This window comes from Balaenoptera borealis (genome assembly GCF_965194805.1).
Source record: "Balaenoptera borealis genome assembly, chromosome: 7".
Taxonomy (NCBI): Eukaryota; Metazoa; Chordata; class Mammalia; order Artiodactyla; family Balaenopteridae; genus Balaenoptera; species Balaenoptera borealis.
This window is the reverse complement of record NC_138864.1, coordinates 124,296,445-124,315,455: the sequence shown is the minus strand read 5'-3', so window position 1 is coordinate 124,315,455 and position 19,011 is coordinate 124,296,445. Positions and strand designations below refer to the sequence as shown.

Below are 19,011 nucleotides of genomic sequence, written 5' to 3'. Positions count from 1 at the left end.
TTCTGGACGAGTGCCTCACTTCTGAGCCCCTGAAGTCTCCAGCCTCCACCCGCTGGCTGGTTCTCACCTCCTGTCCAGAGGCTGTGCAGAGGTGAAGCTTCACACTGCAGGACTGGTTGGAGCCTGACGCTTACTCCGAGCACGATGCCCTGTGAATTTCACGTGTGTGGGCTGCAGCAGACACTCATTAATAAATGCAGGGATCACTTCAGGACGGGGGCAGGGGGCAGGTAGTTGCTGGGCTGTGCTCTCCACTGCAGTTTAAACATCAGTCCTCTCCAAGGCGCTGGAGATGAGCCAGGTTACCATAATCCACAAGGACCCCCAAGCAGATCAGGAGAAACCAGTTTAGGCAGTGGCAAGGAGGAGGGGGCTTGCATTTCCTTTAAAGACCTAATACTCCCAGGTTTCCTCCACCCCCAGTCCAACCCAACTCCCAACGTTCCTGTCCCTCTCAGCTTTAGAATTCCACGGTCCTGGTCAGAAGCAAAGTACAAGATAAAAGTGGCACATTCCTGAGGGGGCTGGGGTGGGGGAATGCCTGAGAAAGGCAGGGCCTCTCCATCCTAGGTGCTCCTGGGGAACCCAGAGCTGGAAACTCCCAAGTCCTGGGCTGGATCTCCCAGGCCTGGAGAGGCCCCAGGGCTGATTTCGTATTTTCCTGGGACTAGTTATTAACAACGAGGATGGCTTCTTCCTCTCTGGGATGCATACCCCCACATAATAGTCAGTCCTGCAGAAGAACCTTTCCCAGGCTCCTTCAGGCGTGGAGATGGGAATGCAACCCAGGAATCCTGACTCACGTTCCCAAGTTTAAGTCTCGTACGCTGAACTTCCCTATCTTCGTATCTGTCTCTCTGTCCTCTCTCACACACGTCGGGGATTACCCCTCCCGAAGAGAATAAGGCTGCTCATTCCAAACCCTCCCCCCAAGCCAATGAAAATGCAAGCACAGGACAGCAGCTATCAGAGACAAGTGGGGACTGAGGGGGAACAGAGGACAAGGTGCCGAACAGGGGATGGGCTGCTTCAGAACCCAACTGGTTAGCCTCAGGGGGCGAGGAGCAGGCTGGGACAGGAGAGTAAAAGGCCCCCAGTTACACACACACACACACACACACACACACACACACACACGGACTCCAGGACATGCAGCAGTGCCCAGTCCAGGAGGTGAACGAACATGCTACATTCTCAGAGGACACACCAGCTCCTGACTCCCCTTGTACCTGCAGAATCAGTCCAGGAGAAATGCTCAGACTGGGTCAATCCCAAACCTGGGACAGCTTCCTCTTCCTCATGGGGCTGCCTCCTTCCTGTTCCTGCTTCCCAGAAACCTTTCCTGACTCAGGGAAACTAGACAGAGAAGGGCACCTGCCTGCACATAAATGTCCCAGGACATCAGCCAGTCAAAGACCCCAGAAAGGAGATCGGTGTAGGCACACACCTCTCTCCTTGTTGGTGTCACACACACACCCCCGCCCGGGTCAGGGACGAGGTCTCTGTGTTCCATCTGCAAGATTCTACTCCAGACACGTGACAAACAGCTTACTACTCAACACAGCCCAAAGGAAACTAGGACAATCCTAAAAAGCATCAGGCTGGGGCCACGTAAACCGTACAGAAATCCCATACAACTAGCCCTCGTGTCAGTTCTCTGACTCTTAAGGTCATCAGAAACACCAGGCTGAACCTGTCGCGTAGGGGTGAGACCCCACAGAAGCTTCTGGGGGAATTAAAGACGCACTCTCTCGCAATGCCTACAGCGTGCATCCTGGGTGAGGATGGACACGCTTCCCTGGAGGCTGAGCGTGCAGAGGCTGAGCACCGAGCAACCCCTTCTGTTCTGAGCGCAGGCAAATCAGAAGGAGAAGCGCCGACTCTAGAGCTGGGTGAGCTGGGCTGGCTGCTCGGACCTGAGAGAGGAGGGCGCCTGCGTGTGCAGCTGTGGCCTGGGGCGGCAGGGCTGCACCGCTGAACCCAGGGTGTCTAGGGAGAAAGAGAAAGACCCCTGCATAAAAAAGGCATGAGCTGTGAGGCACTGCACAGAAACGGTGCACTGGTGGGGAGAAAAGGAAGGGCGGCCTCTGGCCCAGGAATCCCACAGAGCCTTGTACCTAGTCTCCCTCAAATATTTGCTGGGTGATCCATTGATAAGTGTCGAGGCTCGCCCAGCTGAGGCCACGCGGCCGCAGAGAGCCAGTGGAGGTCCTTCTCAGAGCCCAGGAGGGGCTGGCTTTCTGCAGAAAGCCAAAGGCTGCGGCTTCCTCCACGGCCAGAGTGGTCCCAAGAGCCACAGGGCCCTCCGACACCGGTCGGGATCTTCTTGCCCACAAGGTGGCAGCAACACATCTTCCTGCAGCCAGGTGGCCTCCAGCTGTGTGGCGAGGAAGGCGGTAAGGACCCCAGCAGTGGCCGGGCGGTGAGTGGCAACGCGGGTTGGCCAAGCCCTTCGACCACTGAGCTGAGGGAGGCGACGAGTGTCACACCCGGAGGATCGAAAGGCCCGCAGGTCTCTAGCAAGTTCTGTTCTCTCTGCAGGTCACCGGGTTGGGGATTAGGGAGTCCGCGGAGACCCTGGGCTGCCCCCGCAACGACCCGCCACTCACAGGGGCGGCCTGCAGGACTGGCCTCCTTACAAGTTTCAGGAGTTGTCCACAGCTGTCACAATATTCGTCTAACACTCATCCCTCTCGGATATTTTTCTGGTGTGTTTAATGCTTCCCCGCTAGAACTCAGCCGGGCACGCAGGTGGTGGGCAATGATTCTGTGAATGAACGAGTGAATGAATGAATGAACGTACATCTTTGCTGCGCATGAACTGTGCGCCCCAGCTTTTGTTCCCCCTTGTGGGGAGGGAGGCAGGCTTTTGAGAGACGGTCCCTGGCTGGCACAGCCTGTTGAAATAAATCACAGCCGAGATCAGACTGCAAGTGGAGAGGTATAGGGGTGCGCTGGCAAAACACGTGCTCTGGAGTCGAGAGAAGTGGGTTCAAATTCAGCCTCTGGGGCTTCCCTGGTGGCGCAGTGGTTGAGAATCTGCCTGCCAATGCAGGGGACACGGGTTCGAGCCCTGGTCTGGGAAGATTCCACATGCCGCGGAGCAACTAGGCCCGTGAGCCACAACTACTGAGCCTGCGCGTCTGGAGCCTGTGCTCCGCAACAAGAGAGGCCACGATAATGAGAGGCCCGCGCACCGCGATGAAGAGTGGCCCCCACTTGCCACTAGAGAGAGCCCTCGCACAGAAACGAAGACCCAACACAGCCAAAAATAAATAAATAAATAATTAAAAAAAAAAAAATTCAGCCTCTGGCACCTGTTATCTGTGTGCCCGTCAAGTCACCTGAACCTCACTGGGTCTCGGGGCTTGGTCTGTAAACTGGGGATAATCCCACCTTTCCAGCTGAAGTTGCTATGAAGACCAGTGGCGTGATTGTGGAGGGTACGGGACAGTGCCTGGCACGCAGCAGGTGATCTATAAAAGCAGCCGTTACTACTGGGCAGGAGAGAGTCACACTGGACACAGGAACGACTTAGACCAGCGCCAGCTTTCTTCAAGTTGGAAATCTAGCTGGACGCCTCAGCAGTTCCACAGCAGCTCAAGCCTGTGGATTACCAGTCCCTCCATCTCTTCTTCTCCAAGAGACCGCAGAGGCGGACCTCAGAGATCCCCGAGGCCCTCTTGGATCACGTCTTTCTCTGAAAATGTGATGAAAGCGGTTATGGGCTGAACTGTGTTTCCCCCAAATTCATATTCTGGAGTCCTAACCCCCAGTACCTTAGAATGTGACCTTATTTGGAAACAGGGTGGCTGCAGATGTAATTAGCTAAGACGAGGTCACCCTGGAGGAGAGTGGGCCCTATTCCCATATGACTGGTGTCCTTATAAAAAGGGGAAATTTGGACACAGAGAGTCACGCACAGACGGAAGACGATATGAAGAGACATGGGGAGAAGACGGCCATCTACAAGCCAAGGAGAGATGCCCGGAACAGATCCTCCCTAGTGCTTTAAGAGGGACATAAAAAACACACAAAAGCTATAGATTCAAGGGGGCGGCTCCTGGGGCCCGGCAGGTGTGACTGCACAGAAAGGAGCCCCTTCCTGGACCCTCCCAGGGCTGCTCAGAGGAGCTGGGAATTCGGCCCCATCTCCCAAGGTCAGGCGTCAGAGGGCTCCCCTCCCCCCATGGAAAGCTGAGAGGATCAAAGACCACCCTCTGTGGGGCAGTCATCCCAGCCTGGAAATGGCCCTTCCAGCGCCAAACTAGCTACTCGATAGCAATTTCTTCGTTTTTTCTTCCTGTCCACAAAGTCTGGGCAAGGCACCATCCCTCTGTACGCCCCCAAGACCAAGAAGCATCCGTGGCTGAGGACCACGCGTTACGCCTGGAAAAGTCTGCTGCCTTCCCACAGCTCTCCCCAAAGCAGAAGGGAACAGTGTGTGCACCCCGAATCCCTCATAATCCTCCAACGACCCTGAAGGTGGTGTGAGCTTCACTGCTGTGGGCGGAGGGAACTCTGGACTCAGAAGGTAAAACTGCACGCTCCCTCAAGGCACTTTGCCTTTTCATCCCAATTTTGACACGTGTCCTGCATTTCATGTCTTTAAAAAAAATTTTTTTTAATATAAATTTATTTATTTTTGGCTGTGTTGGGTCTTCGTTGCTGCGCGCGGGCTTTCTCTAGTTGCGGCGAGTGGGGGCTACTCTTCGTTGTGGTGCGCGGGCTTCTCACTGTGGTGGCTTCTCTTGTTGTGGAGCACAGGCTCTAGGTGCACGGGCTTCAGTAGTTGTGGCACGTGGGCTCAGTAGTTGTGGCTCACGGGCTCTAGAGCACAGGCTCAGTAGTTGTGGCGCGCGGGCTTCTCACTGCGGTGGCTTCTCTTGTTATGGAGCACAGGCTCTAGGTGCATGGGCTTCAGTAGTTGTGGCACGTGGGCTCAGTAGTTGTGGCTCACGGGCTCTAGAGCGCAGGCTCAGTAGTTGTGGTGCACGGGCTTAGTTGCTCCGCGGCATGTGGGATCTTCCCGGACCAGGGCTCGAACCCATGTCCCCTGCATTGTCAGGTGGATTCTTAACCACTGCGCCACCAGGGAAGCCCTCATCCGTCTTTAAAGGTTGTTCTCTTCCTTCAAAACTGAGCAACGGTCCAGCCGAATCCCATGAGCTAAATATCTGCCTCTTCCAGTCCAACAGGCTTTGAAAATGCCTTCAGTCTGTGGATCTTCATTCCATATCAGCAGTATCAACAGGCTAATAAACTTTGCTTTCATCTTTTTTACAGAAGTAAAATATTTTAATAAAGGGAAGACACAACACAGTATTCAAATAATTGCACCATTTTTGCTCTAAGACGGCGGAGCTGTGCCCCCATCTGGGAACTCCAGTACAGATACACAAGTGTTCTGGGTCTCAGGGAAAGGGGGACTGAGGGTCAGTGTACACTATTAAGAATAAAGACAGGTAGTTTGAGAGTCTAATGGACAAAAGTTTAAAAGCATCTAAATTCCAGGTGGGTGAAGGATGGATTGGGAGTTTGGGATTAGCAGATGCAAACTATTTATATAGAACAGATAAACAACGAGGTCCTACTGTATGGCACAGGGAACTATATTCAATATCCTGTGATAAACAATATTGTAAAAGGAGGGACTTCCCTGGCAGTCCAGTGGTTAAGACTCCGCGCTTCCACTGCAGGGGGCGCGGGTTGAATCCTTGGTCGGGGAACTAAGATCCCACATGCTGCTCAGCGCGGCCAAAATAATAATAATAATGTAAAAGAATATGCAAAAGAATATATATACGTGTGTAACTGAATCACCTTGCTGTACACCAGAAACCAACACAACATTGTAAATCAACTGTACTTCAATAAAATAAAGTTTCAAATAAATAAATGAAAGCATCTGATTTCCCATTATAAATTTTGAAAGCAGGGCCTACACTGAGGCCCAGGGCTCTGCCCCACTGCCAAGGCCAAGCCTGCCCATTGCCCCCAGCATCCGACACACGTGCCCAGACCCCGGGAGGCCTCTGGACGGGCTCCCCATCAAAGGAAGCCACAGACCTCTCAGGCCAGATCCAGGCTGACAGCAGCAGGGCCTGGACGTGGAGGCCACCTCCCTCCCCCCGCCAGCCCAGGCTGACAGCAGCAGGGCCTGGACGTGGAGGCCACCTCCCTCCCCCCGCCAGCCCAGGCTGACAGCAGCAGGGCCTGGACGTGGAGGCCACCTCCCTCCCCCCGCCAGCCCAGGCTGACAGCAGCAGGGCCTGGACGTGGAGGCCACCTCCCTCCCGCCGCCAGCCCAGGCTGACAGCAGCAGGGCCTGGACGTGGAGGCCACCTCCCTCCCGCCGCCAGCCCAGGCTGACAGCAGCAGGGCCTGGACGTGGAGGCCACCTCCCTCCCGCCGCCAGCCCAGCGGGAGCTGTCAGTCAGCACTCAGCTCATGCCCGCTGCCACCACAAGCCCTCCTGGACCTCCCGGCCTCCTCTCACTGTCCCCCCCTTCACCTCGTGTCTTCTGTAGATGCTAATATCTAATCTGCTCTCACCTCATGGGGGCCTGAGCTCCCGGGCACAGAAAGGTCACAGATCCCTGCCCCTGTGGCTCAGAGCCAGACTCGGGCAGCCCTGGGGACGGCAGAGCCATTTTGGTGCCCTATACACCCAAGGCAGCAGCCACAGGGGACAGCACTGGTCACCCGATAATAGTGGCCACTTACTGAACATGATAGGCTCTACTCTGAGCACTTCACACACACAAAACCATTTAACCCCTCTGAGAAAGGTACTGGTTTTCTTTTTTAAAGAAGTATTTACTTATTTATTTATTTATTGGCCACGCCTCGCGGCATGCGGGATCTTAGTTCCCCGACCAGGGATCAAACCCGTGCCCCCTGAAATGGACGCTTGGAGTCCTAACCACTGGACCGCCAGAGAAGTCCTGAAAGGTACTGTTTTGTTTTTTTGTTTGTTTGTTTGGTTTTTTTCGGGCTGCATTGGGTCTTCGTTGCTGCACGTGGGCTTTCTCTAGTTGTGGCGAGCGGGGGCTACTCTTCTTTGCAGTGCGCAGGCTTCTCATTGCTGCGGAGCACGGGCTCTAGGCGTGTGGGCTTCAGTAGTTGTGGCATGTGGGCTCAGTAGTTGTGGCGTACAAGTTTAGTTGCTCCGCGGCATGTGGGATCTTCCCGGACCAGGGCTCGAACCCGTGTCCTCTGCATTGGCAGGCGGATTCTCAACCACTGTGCCACCAGGGAAGCCCGAAAGGTACTGTTAATCTCCCCATTTTACAGACGAGGACTCTGAGTCACAGGGGCCAAGTAACGTGCCTAAGGTGAGGGCTGGTAGGTGGCTGAAGCTGACCTTCCTACCTAGGCCACCTGTCTGGCCCCGAGCCCTGGGGCCTGCTGAGCCTGGTGAGATTTCTGCTGGCACACAAGTTCATCTTGCAGGCAGCCCTCACCCATCTTCCTTTCCTCCTGCCCTGGTACCCACATCGGGGTGGCCCAGCCTTGCCCTTCCCAGCAAGGGAACCTCCTTCCCAAAAGACTCCCCAAGGTCCCTCCTCACCCACCTTCCAAACAAACTCCTGCCCCCAAATCCCACTCTCCCAGCCCTGGATCAGTACGAGGGGCTGACACAAGTTCACGAGCCACCCCGGCCAGGCATGTATGGCATTCACAAAGGAGAAGCCACCTCGACAGGCAAAAGGGGCGCTGTCTGGGGCCGATGGGCCCTCGGCACATCTCACGTTCACGCCATGTAGACAGAGCCCAGAGCGGCCAGCCCGGGCCTGAGGTCAGACCACCCCCCTGAAGTGAAGACGCTTCCCTGGGCGACTGCCATCTTCCTGAGCCCTTCAGGTACCCAGCAACATGTGACAGTTAATTTCCTACTGTGAGACACGCCCTCCCCACCTCCCCCCGCAGGGGGTCCACTGCCCAGCGCTGCCCGGGCCACACACAGGACTGGAGTGGGGCGGGGACAACCAGATGAGGCCCCTGGGGGCACAGGGCTACCCACCCACCCCCCCACCCCCCACCCCCCCCAGTCCCACGCAGCCGGTTCAACTGCACACTTTTCCGCTCAACACCAGCAAGCATTCCCAGGCCCACCCGTCCTCCCGCATCACAGAGCGACTGGGAGTGGCGATCAGAGCTTTGGCGCCTGGCAGTTGGGTTTCAGACCTTCCTCTTTTTTTTTTAATGTAAAAAGGGTTTTATTTGGAATTCCCTGGTGGTCCAGTGGTTAGGACTCTGCTCTTTCACTGCCAAGGGTTTGATCCCTGGTCAGGGAACTAAGATCCCGCAAGCCACGTGGCACGGCCAGAAAAAAAAAAATGGGGGGGGGGTGCTTTTATTTGCAGGGGAGCAGCAGGACTCTAGTTGAACAAGCCAAATGCCACGTCGTCGTCTGACTCCTCGGCCTCCTCCTCCTTCTCGTCTTTCTGCAGATCCTGGGACGGTGGAGACGGCCACAGCCCCGGCAGCGGGCGCGCCGGCCAGCATGCCAATACCCCGGACAATGACGCCCTCGATGTCCTTTCCGTTCAGCTCACAGATGACCTTGTTGAGCCGCTCATCGTCCGCCTCAGTGCCGCGCTGCCCAGGATCTTCTTGATGTCCTTGGCGCCGGGGGAGGTGCTGTCCCCGAGGGCGGCCGGCAGGTAGGAGGCGACGTAGCGCATCTCTGCGGCGGCGAGAGGCCTTGCACGGGCGACCTCAGAGGCATCAGGGACGCAGGCTTTCCTCTTAATTCTACTCTCATCTGTCTTCAGCCTGAGGACTCACCGCCCCACCGGCCCGTCAGCTCTCAGACCTGGGCCCCCGGGCCACACCATCGCTGTGAAACAGCATCAGGGAACCCTGGTGACCGCGTGGGCGCTCACGGGAGGCCACCTGGGAGGGAGCCCTGGAGGCCGCGGGGCCGACTGCAGCCTCCCCCAGGGCCCTCGGCTGCGAGATGAGAAGGGCGCAGAGGTCAAGGCCGTGTGCAGAGCTGCCATGCTCTTCGAACTTACACCACAGGCAGAGCCGACCAGAGGCCCCCGGCAGAACCCCTGCCCAGAGAGCAAGGGTCCCCGGTCCGTCAGCAACAACTGGGCAGTGGGGACAACACGCAGGGCAGAGGTGGAGGGGTCCCTGCAAACCATCTTCACAAACGCCCATCTACAGCCTGCAGACCCCACGCGGGCGGGTCTTCTCCACCTCCCCTCCCGGCACCTTCACCTGTGCTCCTCTGTGCAACGGCCTCACTCAGCCCACCTCCTACGCGAGGCCTCGGACCTCAGCCGCCAGCCCTCGCCCCAACCTCGCCGAGCCCTGCACAGCTTGGCCAGGCAGCCGGGGAAGCCCACCGGCCGCGGAGTCTGCGTGGAGCTACGGCCGAGCCACAGGAGAAGCTGTGCTGGACCCTGGGAGAGGGGGAGGCAGGACACAGTTTGCAACAAGGTTCCTGGATTTAAAGGATGGAGAGAGAAGATTGATAGATTCGCTGCATAAAAATAAGGTCCTGAACGATTAAAAAAAAAAATTGTAAAAAAACCCACAAAAAAACCTAAGAGAAATATAACTAAAGAAAAATCAACACCTGGACAAAAATGTGACTATGCTGATGGGTTAATATCACTAATACATGCAAAGCGCACAGATGTCACTAAAAAAAAATAAATAAAATCTTGACAAAGTAAAGAAAGTACAAACAGCCAATTCACGTGGAAATCACTCGCTCTCACTTGGGACTCAAAGAAAAAGAAATTAAAAATGAAGTTCCAGGGCTTCCCTGGTGGCGCAGTGGTTAAGAATCCGCCTGCCTATGCAGGGGACATGGGTTTGAGCCCTGGTCCAGGAAGATCCCACATGCCGCAGAGCAACTAAGCCTGTGCGCCAGAACGACTGAGCTTGCGCTCTAGAGCCTTCGAGCCACAACTACTGAAGCCTGTGCCCTCTAGAGCCCACGTGCCGCAACTACTGAGCCCGCACACCTAGAACCCGTGCTCTGCAACAAGAGAAGCCACCGCAACGAGAAGCCCATGCACCGCAACAAAGAGTAGCCCCCGCTCGCCACAACTAGGAATGAAGACCCAACGCAGCCAAAAATAAATAAATAAAATTAAAAAAAAAAAAATGAAGTTCCACTTCTCACCTACCAAAGCCTTAACATGACTTTTGTGTCCGTGAGGCCCAGTGCTGGCAAGCGTGTGTGGGCCCAACCCCCCTCCCCAGCAGCTCAGCCCTTTGCCCCTCGTACTACATTAGCCACAGGGACTCCAACAGAGACCGTCTGACATGGACACAAAGGTTTAGGCCCAAAGAAGTCCAGCACTTCCAAAAAAGTGAAATCAACCAGAGTGTCCACCAATACGGAAACAAGGGAGTAAGCGACAGTGTCTCCAGATGGTGGGACATCATTCAGCCACTTGAAATAACATCTGCAGGGGCTTCCCTGGCCGTCCAGTGGTGAAGCCTTCACCTCCCACTGCAGGGGGGCACGGGTTCCATCCCCGGTCGGGGAACTAAGATCCCACATGCTGCACAGCACAGCCATAAATGAACAAATAAATAAGTAAATAATAAAATAACATCTGTAGAGACTTTTTTACTCAGCACAGCAGCAACACTTGTGATAGTTTTTTTTAAAAAGCAAGATACAAAATTGTACATAACGTGGACCCAGGTAAAAAACGCAGGGAAAAAGGAACATATCAAAATGAGGACAGAGGCCAACTGTGGCGGTTAGGACCTGCAGTGATTTTTTTCTGCCTCTTTCTATTTTTCTGCAAAATGTACATTTCACCCTGTTTCCTAAAATGTTTGTAGAGAATACACTACAAAGAAAACAGAAGAAACAGAAGTGTTTCACCTAGGGATGAGGGCTGGGTGAGGGAAGAAATGGCTCGCCAGAAAAACGCGTGGGTTTGTGCTCTCCCGGCTGAACCCTCGGCCCCCAAAGGCCCCCGAGCCTCCACATCTGCAGCGGCTCTGGGTCACCACACAGCCTGACTGGGGCTCACGAAAGCTTTCCAACTCCAGCTCTGCGTGGGACACAAAAGAAGAAAGCGGGCTGGGACTAGTCTAATAAACATGCACTTTGCCCTTCTTTTTAGAATTATATTTTACAGTATAAAAGCACACTCACAACACGCTGGGAAAGCTGCTCTTGATCCTCTGCCCCCTTTCCTTTCCTTCACATGGAAGCTTCCAGAATGAGTGTCCCTCCCCTCCCCGTCCCCAGAGCCCCAATGCTAGGACTTGGACTTAACATTTCACCACAATGCCCGGCCTGGGAGCAAGGAGCAGCTGCTTACACAATACGCTGGCAGGCGTCCCCAGCCCCTGGGTACGGGCCTCACCCATCCATCAACCAGCCGTTCCCCTACTGAGGGCCATTCCGGTTGCTTCCTTTTTTTTCTTTAAACCTCTACAAGCAAGGCTGTAATCAACACCTGTGTACCTATGTGTTTTCTTTCTTTCTTTTCTTTTTTTATAAATTTATTTATTTATTTTTGGCTGCGTTGGGTCTTCGTTGCTATGCGCGGGCTTCTCATCGTGGCGGCTTCTCTTGTTGCGGAGCACGGGCTCTAGGGGCGCAGGCTTCAGTAGTTGTGGCTCTCGGACTCTAGAGCGCAGGCTCAGTAATTGCGGCGCACGGGCTTAGTTGCTCCGCGGCATGTGGGATCTTCCTAGACCAGGGCTCGAACCCACGTCCCCCGCATTGGCAGGCGGATTCTTAACCACTGCGCCACCAGGGAAGTCCCACCTATGTGTTTTCTTTCCACAGGTTACATGCCCCAAAGTAGAAAAGTTGGGTTCAAAGAAAAATATGAATTTTTCATGTTCATGGATAATGCCTGATTACTTTTCCAAACAGGAGGCAGCAATTCACTGCCCCCCCCCATTCCCCCACCAGCAACATATGAGAACGCCCACTGCGCCACTCTCACCAGCATCAAGAGTCATCAGCTCACTTTCTGCTACTGAACGAGGAGCCCAGTACCTTGCTCTTCAGATCTGTGTTTCCCTGATGACTGTGAGGGTAAGCACCTTTTCATGGTCATCAACAATTTCCATTTCCTCTTCTCTGAACTGTCTGCCTGGTCCTATTCTTTGTCCACTTGTCTTTGAGTTTTTTTTTTTTTAATTAATTAATTAATTTATTTATTTTTGGCTGCGTTGGGTCTTCATTTCTGTGCGAGGGCTTTCTCCAGCTGCGGCAAGCGGGGGCCACTCTTCATCGCGGTGCGTGGGCCTCTCACTATCGCGGCCTCTCTTGTTGCGGAGCACAGGCTCCAGACGCGCAGGCTCAGTAGTTGTGGCACATGGGCTTAGTTGCTCCGCGGCATGTGGGATCCTCCCAGACCAGGGCTCGAACCCGTGTCCCCTGCATTGGCAGGCAGACTCTCAACCACTGTGCCACCAGGGAAGCCCGTCTTTGGGTTTTTTTGTTTTGTTTTGTTTTTTGGCTGCACCGGGTCTTAGTTGCGGCACACGGACTTCTTAGTTGCAGCATGCTAACTCTTCGTTGCGGCATGCATGCGGGATCTAGTTCCCTGACCAGGGATCGAACCCGGGCCCTCTGCATCGGGAGCATGGAGTCTTACCCACTGGACCACCAGGGAAGTCCCTGTCTTTGGGGTTTAAAAAATCTTTTTCTTAACAATTTAGAGGAATTCTTTGTATAACAGGCATCTTAACCATTTAACTGGCATATGTACATGGCAAGCAAATTCTCCTACTCTATTCTACAAAAGTGTAATTAAATCTGTTAATTTTGTAATTGATTATAACATCTGAACAACAAGAACCACAACAAAAATCCGTAAGACAAGAGTGATACTAAAAAAAGGCAAAGGGGGCGGGGGCGGCCTTCTTGACAGAAGAGTACCAGCTAAGACTTGCGGAAGGAATGTCCAGAAGAGAAAATCACCACCTGGCAGCCCCAACAGAACAGATTCAGGCACTATCACTGAGGCACTGAAAACCACGGACTCAAAGTTGTGGGGAGCAGTTTACTTCCAAGGTGCAGAAGTCCACCCTACAGATTACCGATGAATTACAAAGGGGGAGGCAATGGGCCTTCAGGATTAGGAGATCTGGTAATTATGTCCATACCACCACTAACAGCAGGGCCTGATGTGACACAAGAGGAGGTATTCCTGTCAAAAGGGTTTAACCTGGATCTCATCAAGCCCCTGAGCTCACTTCAGGTCATGGGCAGCAAGCGGGATACGGGCACAAGTTAAGTAACGCCAAGCAGCCACAGCGCCCGAATCAGAGCGCAACCTTCTACAAGAAAACTGCCCCAGACTCTTCAACAGTCTGTGTGATAAACTGGTCAGAATGGCCATCATTAAAAAGTCTACAGGGCTTCCCTGGTGGCGCAGTGGTTAAGAATCCGCCTGCAGGGACTTCCCTGGTGGCACAGAGGTTAAGAATCTGCCTGCCAAGGCAGGGGACATGGGTTCGAGCCCCGGTCCGGGAAGATCCCACATGCCGCGGAGCAACTAAGCCCGCGAGCCACAACTACTGAGCCTGCTCACCTAGAGCCCGTGCTCCGCAATAAGAGAAGCCACTGCAATGAGAAGCCCGCGCACCACAACGAAGAGTAGCCCCCGCTCTCCGCAACTAGAGAAAGCCCGTGCGTAGCAACAAAGACCCAACACAGCCAAAAATAAATAAATAATTAATTAATTAAAAAAAAATAAATAAATAAGAATCCGCCTGCCAATGCAGGAGATACGGGTTCGAGCCCTGGTCCAGGAAGATCCCACATGCCGCGGAGCAACTAAGCCCGTGTGCCACAGCTGCTGAGCCTGTGCTCTAGAGCCCGCGAGCCACAACTGCTGAGCCCATGTGCCACAACTACTAGAGCCCGCGCGCTTAGAGCCCTTGCTCCGCAACAAGAGAAGCCACCGCAATAAGAAGCCCACGTGCAGCAACGAAGACCCAACACAGCCAAAAATAAATAAAATAAAATAAATAAATTTATTTTAAAAAGAGAATAAAATAATGCCATCGGCAGCAACACGGATGGACCTAGAGATTATCATACTAAGTGAAGTAAGTCAGAAAGAGAAAGACAAATACCATATGATATCACCTATATGTGGAATCTAAAACATGACACAAACTTATCTACGAAACAGAAACAGACTCAGACATAGAGAACAGACTTGTGATTGCCAAGGAGGTGTGGGTAGGGGAGGGATGGATTGGGAGTTTGGGATTAGTAGATGCAAACCATTATATATAGGATGGATAAACAACTCCTATTGTAAAGCGCAGGGAACTATATTCATTATCCTGTGATAAACCATAATGGAAAAGAATATGAAAAAGAATATATTTATATATAACTGAGTCACTTTGCTGCAGAGCAGAAATTAACACAACATTGTAAATAAACTATACTTCAATAAATTTTTTTTAAATATTAAAAAAAAGAGTCTGTGTGATGGGGAAAAGCATCACGATGGATCCTGTGCCATCCTGATCCCATCCTGATTTGGAAAAACAAAGAGTTTATTATATAAGGCACGTGGAGGTTACTTGAGGACATTTGGTTATGGATGAGCTAGTCAACGATGGTTGAGAGTTCTCACTCATCTTTTTAGGTGTGACACTGGTATTACATTATGTAGAAGGACTGTCTGTTCATAGGAAATGCCTGCTGGAGTGCTTGGGGGGAAGCACCCACAACTACTGACCATCACCTCCACCAAAAAATGTGTGTGTGAGAAACAGAGGGAAAGCAAATGGGATAAATGTTAACTATGAATCATTCAAGGTGGTCATTTTTCAAAATAAAACGCTTGGGGAAAAATCTGTCTGTCTTTCCCTCTATAAATTCTGGGTTTCCTGTCTGGCTTAAGAGAATACCTCTTATCCCAAGATTAGACAATATTCTTTTAACTTTCTTCTGTATTTTTAAGAGCTTTATCTTTTCCATGGTGCAGCAGCGCATGCCGGCTCAGAACACAGAATCTGAGAACGGACTCCCTGGGTCCAGGTCCTGCCTCTGCCATTGTGAGGCGAGCAACCTTGGGCAAATTCCTTTACATCTCTGTGCGTCAGTTTCCTCATCTGCAAGATGGGGATGAGAACACCCCAGGAATGTCTCAAGAATTACAAGCAAGCACAGAGGGCAGGGCCTGGCACATAAGGAGCACTAAGAGAAAGCTATTCTTTTGAGTTCTTTCTGAGATACCAGATCTGATGCAGCCACCCTTAGTTCAGAACCCTGCAGCTCCCTGGCACCTGAAGCAAGAGCTGTCAATCTTGCGATGTCTGCAGCACAAACAAAGTGCTGGAGTGTGGGGTGGCACATTTGAATAGTTTCAAAACACACTACGCCAGCAATTTTCATAATAAAATCACGACTCTGGTAAAACAGCGTCTCGCGGTGCCTATCAAAGCAGCCAGGGATGCCACAGGGCTCCCCCCATGTCCCTCCACGCTGGGTCACTGGGTAGAAACCCCACTGAGGCCCTGGCGTGTGGCGCGCTCTTTCGGAACTATGATTTTTCTTTGGTGCCAACTCAGCATCACCCAGCCCATCCTCTCCTGCTCGGAGCAAAGAGACACTCAACTCAGCCCACTCCCAGCGGGGCTGCACCAAGCAGCACAGGGGCCTGTACCCCTGCTTGCCGCAGAAATCAATGTCACCCTTGATCGAGTTCAGGGGGCACCCTGGAAGGAAAGGCAGTGGCAATGCCCAAGGCACCCAGTTCGGAATTCAGAAGGGCCTCCCCCTCCTCCCCCCACCCCACGGCTGCACACAGCTCCCTCCGCCTGGACCACCCAGCCCTCACTCTCCAGGACAGATTTTCTCTTGCAGACAGAGGGGAAGGACTCTCTCCCGTGCCCCCCGGGGACCCTGCCCCCTCAGTGGGTCTGTGTTAAGCTGTTTGGACTTGGGTCAGGGTCTCCGTATCTATGCCATTGGTGCCCCCAACCTGGACACAACTGACTGCCCTGGACCTGCACGGGGCCTGTTCCTCCTGCACCCACGGGGGAGACCCAGGTGGTGGCCGGTGGCCCTCCCTTGGCCTCACACCCACTGTCGCCAGGCAAGGGTCACACAGTTGGGGCAGAACATGGCCGCCTCCCGGGGCCGCAACCCAGGGCAGCTTTCTCCCCAGGCAGGTCACGACCTGTCAGAAGCACATGCCGGAAAGCAGGACACCTTGCTCGCGAGGACCTGGCAGCTCTGACCCCTGGAGGAAGAGGGCAGAGAACTCCACGCACCGCCCCTCCTCCTGGTCACCCCAGTGCCGGCGAGGCACAGGCTCTCGGCCCAGACTCTGCAGGGAGGCACAGGCCTCAGAGAGAGAAGTTAGGCCCCTCCACAGACAGCCCCCTCCCCACCCTGCTCTGGGGGCTGCAAAGCTCCACCTCAGGGGCCTCACAGCCCACAGGCCCCCTGCCCTTGGCTGCTCGGGGCCAGGGGGCTGGGAGGGGGCCCCACGGGCAGCACGGTGGCCCTGGAGGGGACGGAGCAGTGTGATACAGGCGAGGGCTCCCTGAGCCACCTCCAGGCTCAACAGGGCCCCTGGGCTGGGTACAGAGCAGGGAGGGCCCTTGGTCACTGGTACCTGCCAGGCCGGTACTGGGCTGGGGGCCCGAGGCCCACCGGCCACCGGCTCAATGTCCAGAAGGAAAGCAGCAGATGAGGCCGACACCAGCTTGGGGCCAGCGGGGGGAGAGCACCCACTGCTCCAGGTCCCACGAGGGACCAGGCCAGGGGAGACTAGGGGCTGGGGAGGGACACCCAACAGACCAGGGCCTCGAACGGGAAAGGTGGGTGATGGAGCTGGACAGAGGCAGGTTTAGATCCCAGCTCTTCTCGCAGGTAAAGGGCAGTGATGGCCCTGGAGGGGCTGCCGTGTGCTCAGGGCCCACGGAGAGAAGCGCGGCCCAAGGGCCACAGCCGGCAGGGGATGGGGGGCACCCAGGAAGGGAGGTGAGAGCCTGTTAACACAGTTTCAGGATGGCGTGTCCGCCCCCCCACCCCACCCCCTCCCCGGAGAGAGTGACAGCCTGGGAGAGAATGAGAGCTCTGCGGGGTGACAGGCTCTGTCTCCTCTGGGTTGGCTGGAGGGGCCTCAGGACATCCCATCCAAGATGTCAGTCACCAAGGGCCTGCTAAAGGCAGAGAGCTACCCAGCCCAGCCCATTGGCAGGTTCCCTGCTGGCTCCCCGGGCAAAGGTTAACAAGAGGGGGTTGGTGAATGCAGTACAACAAGATGCTCCTTCCTGGGTGGCCCCACAAGCATCTCAGCTCCAAGCAGAGGGGGGAGGGGGAAGGTCTCCCTATTTCAGGGCCCGGAAGTGGACTGAGAGACAGAGCAAGGAAGCCAACCCAGGCTGCTGGCTGAGAGGGGCCTTATCCTGTGCCACGTGTTTTCAGAGAGCACGTGTACATTTACGAACATTCCGCTATTATATACACGTTACTCAGCGTAAAGACAAAACACAAAGCAAAAAAAAAAAAAAAAGCTTACAAAAACAGCTTCTGCCTAAGACACCAGGATGGGGTGTGACTTTGCTGGTGACACATCCTGGCACAACTGCTGTGGGTCACGGCTGAGGGGGACGTGGCCAGGATCACCCGGCCCGCCTCTCCTGTGAGCTGGAAGGAGACTACCACGGCGAAGGGAAAAGGCCCGGGGCCTCAGCCGCCCTGCTGCTCAACAGTGACCTTGAATCCCTGGTAGGTGGCTTCCACCCTCTCTGGTCCGCAGAGCGAGGGCTGGGCTCACAGTCTGCGCGGCTGGCCGGCCTACGTAATCAGCACCCTATTCCCTAGTGGTCAGCACTTCACAATCCAGCACTTTAGTCCGTCACGCGTGCGGAGGATACGCAGAGGGCGGCCAGTCCCCGGACCGCGCTGTTCACACGAGCTCGGCCCAGCAACAGGCTCGCCGGCTGGCACGTCCCCTCCCGGTCGGGCCCACCGGCCCTTGCCCCCCAGCAGATGGAAGAGCCTTTCCCTGCCACCTCACTTCCCCTCACCCTAATTCAGGATTAGCCTCGGGCTGTGATGCAGAGGGGGCGGGCGGGGACGTAAGTAGGGCACAGTGGCAGCCACGTGGGGTGAAACCGCCAAACCCAAGTGACGCGAGCCACGCTGGGGCCCGTGGGCGACCCATTCTCAACCAAGACGCTGACCAAGAGGAGCCTGGACGTGATCCCCCCAACAGACACGCGCCCTCTCCTCCAGCTTCTTGCAAAAGAGCGGGGTCTGGGCTCACTCGCCACCTTCCGCCTTGAGCAAAACTGTGTGAATCTCGGTTCCAAAACTTGAGAACCCCTGGACGGGAACACGTTTCGGGGCCGAGCCCCCTCAACAGTAGTTGTGCTTCCGGGTTTTAAGAAAATCCACGGCGACAAAAAACTACTGTGACTTCAGTAACGCTTCTAAATAGATTTATCTGCTACCCATCACCACGGCCTGAGCAGGTACTCAGGAGTGTTTGTTGAATGACTGAATGAAAACGGCAGGATATACATGAAAGGCACGTTACTTAAAAAATTTTAATACGATACTTTAGAAAGATGAATCCAAAAGGATATACTTCTGTATTCAATTTTTCCAACAAATAGGAATTCTTTTGTTACCTTATAGGCTAAAGTTAGAGCTGTTCTTCCAATACCAGAGACACTAGCCATGCATGGCTCCTGAGCACTTGAAATGCGGCCAGTCCCAGTGGAGGGGCACTGAGCGGGTGAGACACAGTTTGAAGACTTAGTTGAAAAAAGAATGTAAGATGTCTCATTAAAAAGTGTTATAGGGGCTTCCCTGGTGACGCAGTGGTTGAGAGTCTGCCTGCCAATGCAGGGGACATGGGTTCGAGCCCTGGTCTGGGAAGATCCCACATGCCGCGGAGCAGCTGGGCCCATGAGCCACAACTACTGAGCCTGCGCGTCTGGAGCCTGTGCTCCGCAACAAGAGAGGCCGCGGTAGTGAGAGGCCCGCGCACCGCGATGAAGAGTGGCCCCCGCTCGCCG

At 54.4% G+C, this 19,011-nt stretch overlaps 1 protein-coding gene across 5 annotated transcripts in view; it reads right to left on the bottom strand.

The window, feature by feature from the left end:
- AGAP3 (ArfGAP with GTPase domain, ankyrin repeat and PH domain 3) overlaps positions 1–19,011 on the bottom strand; it is a 59,243-nt gene that overhangs the window by 30,170 nt on the left and 10,062 nt on the right. The gene's annotated exons all lie outside the window — the stretch shown is intronic.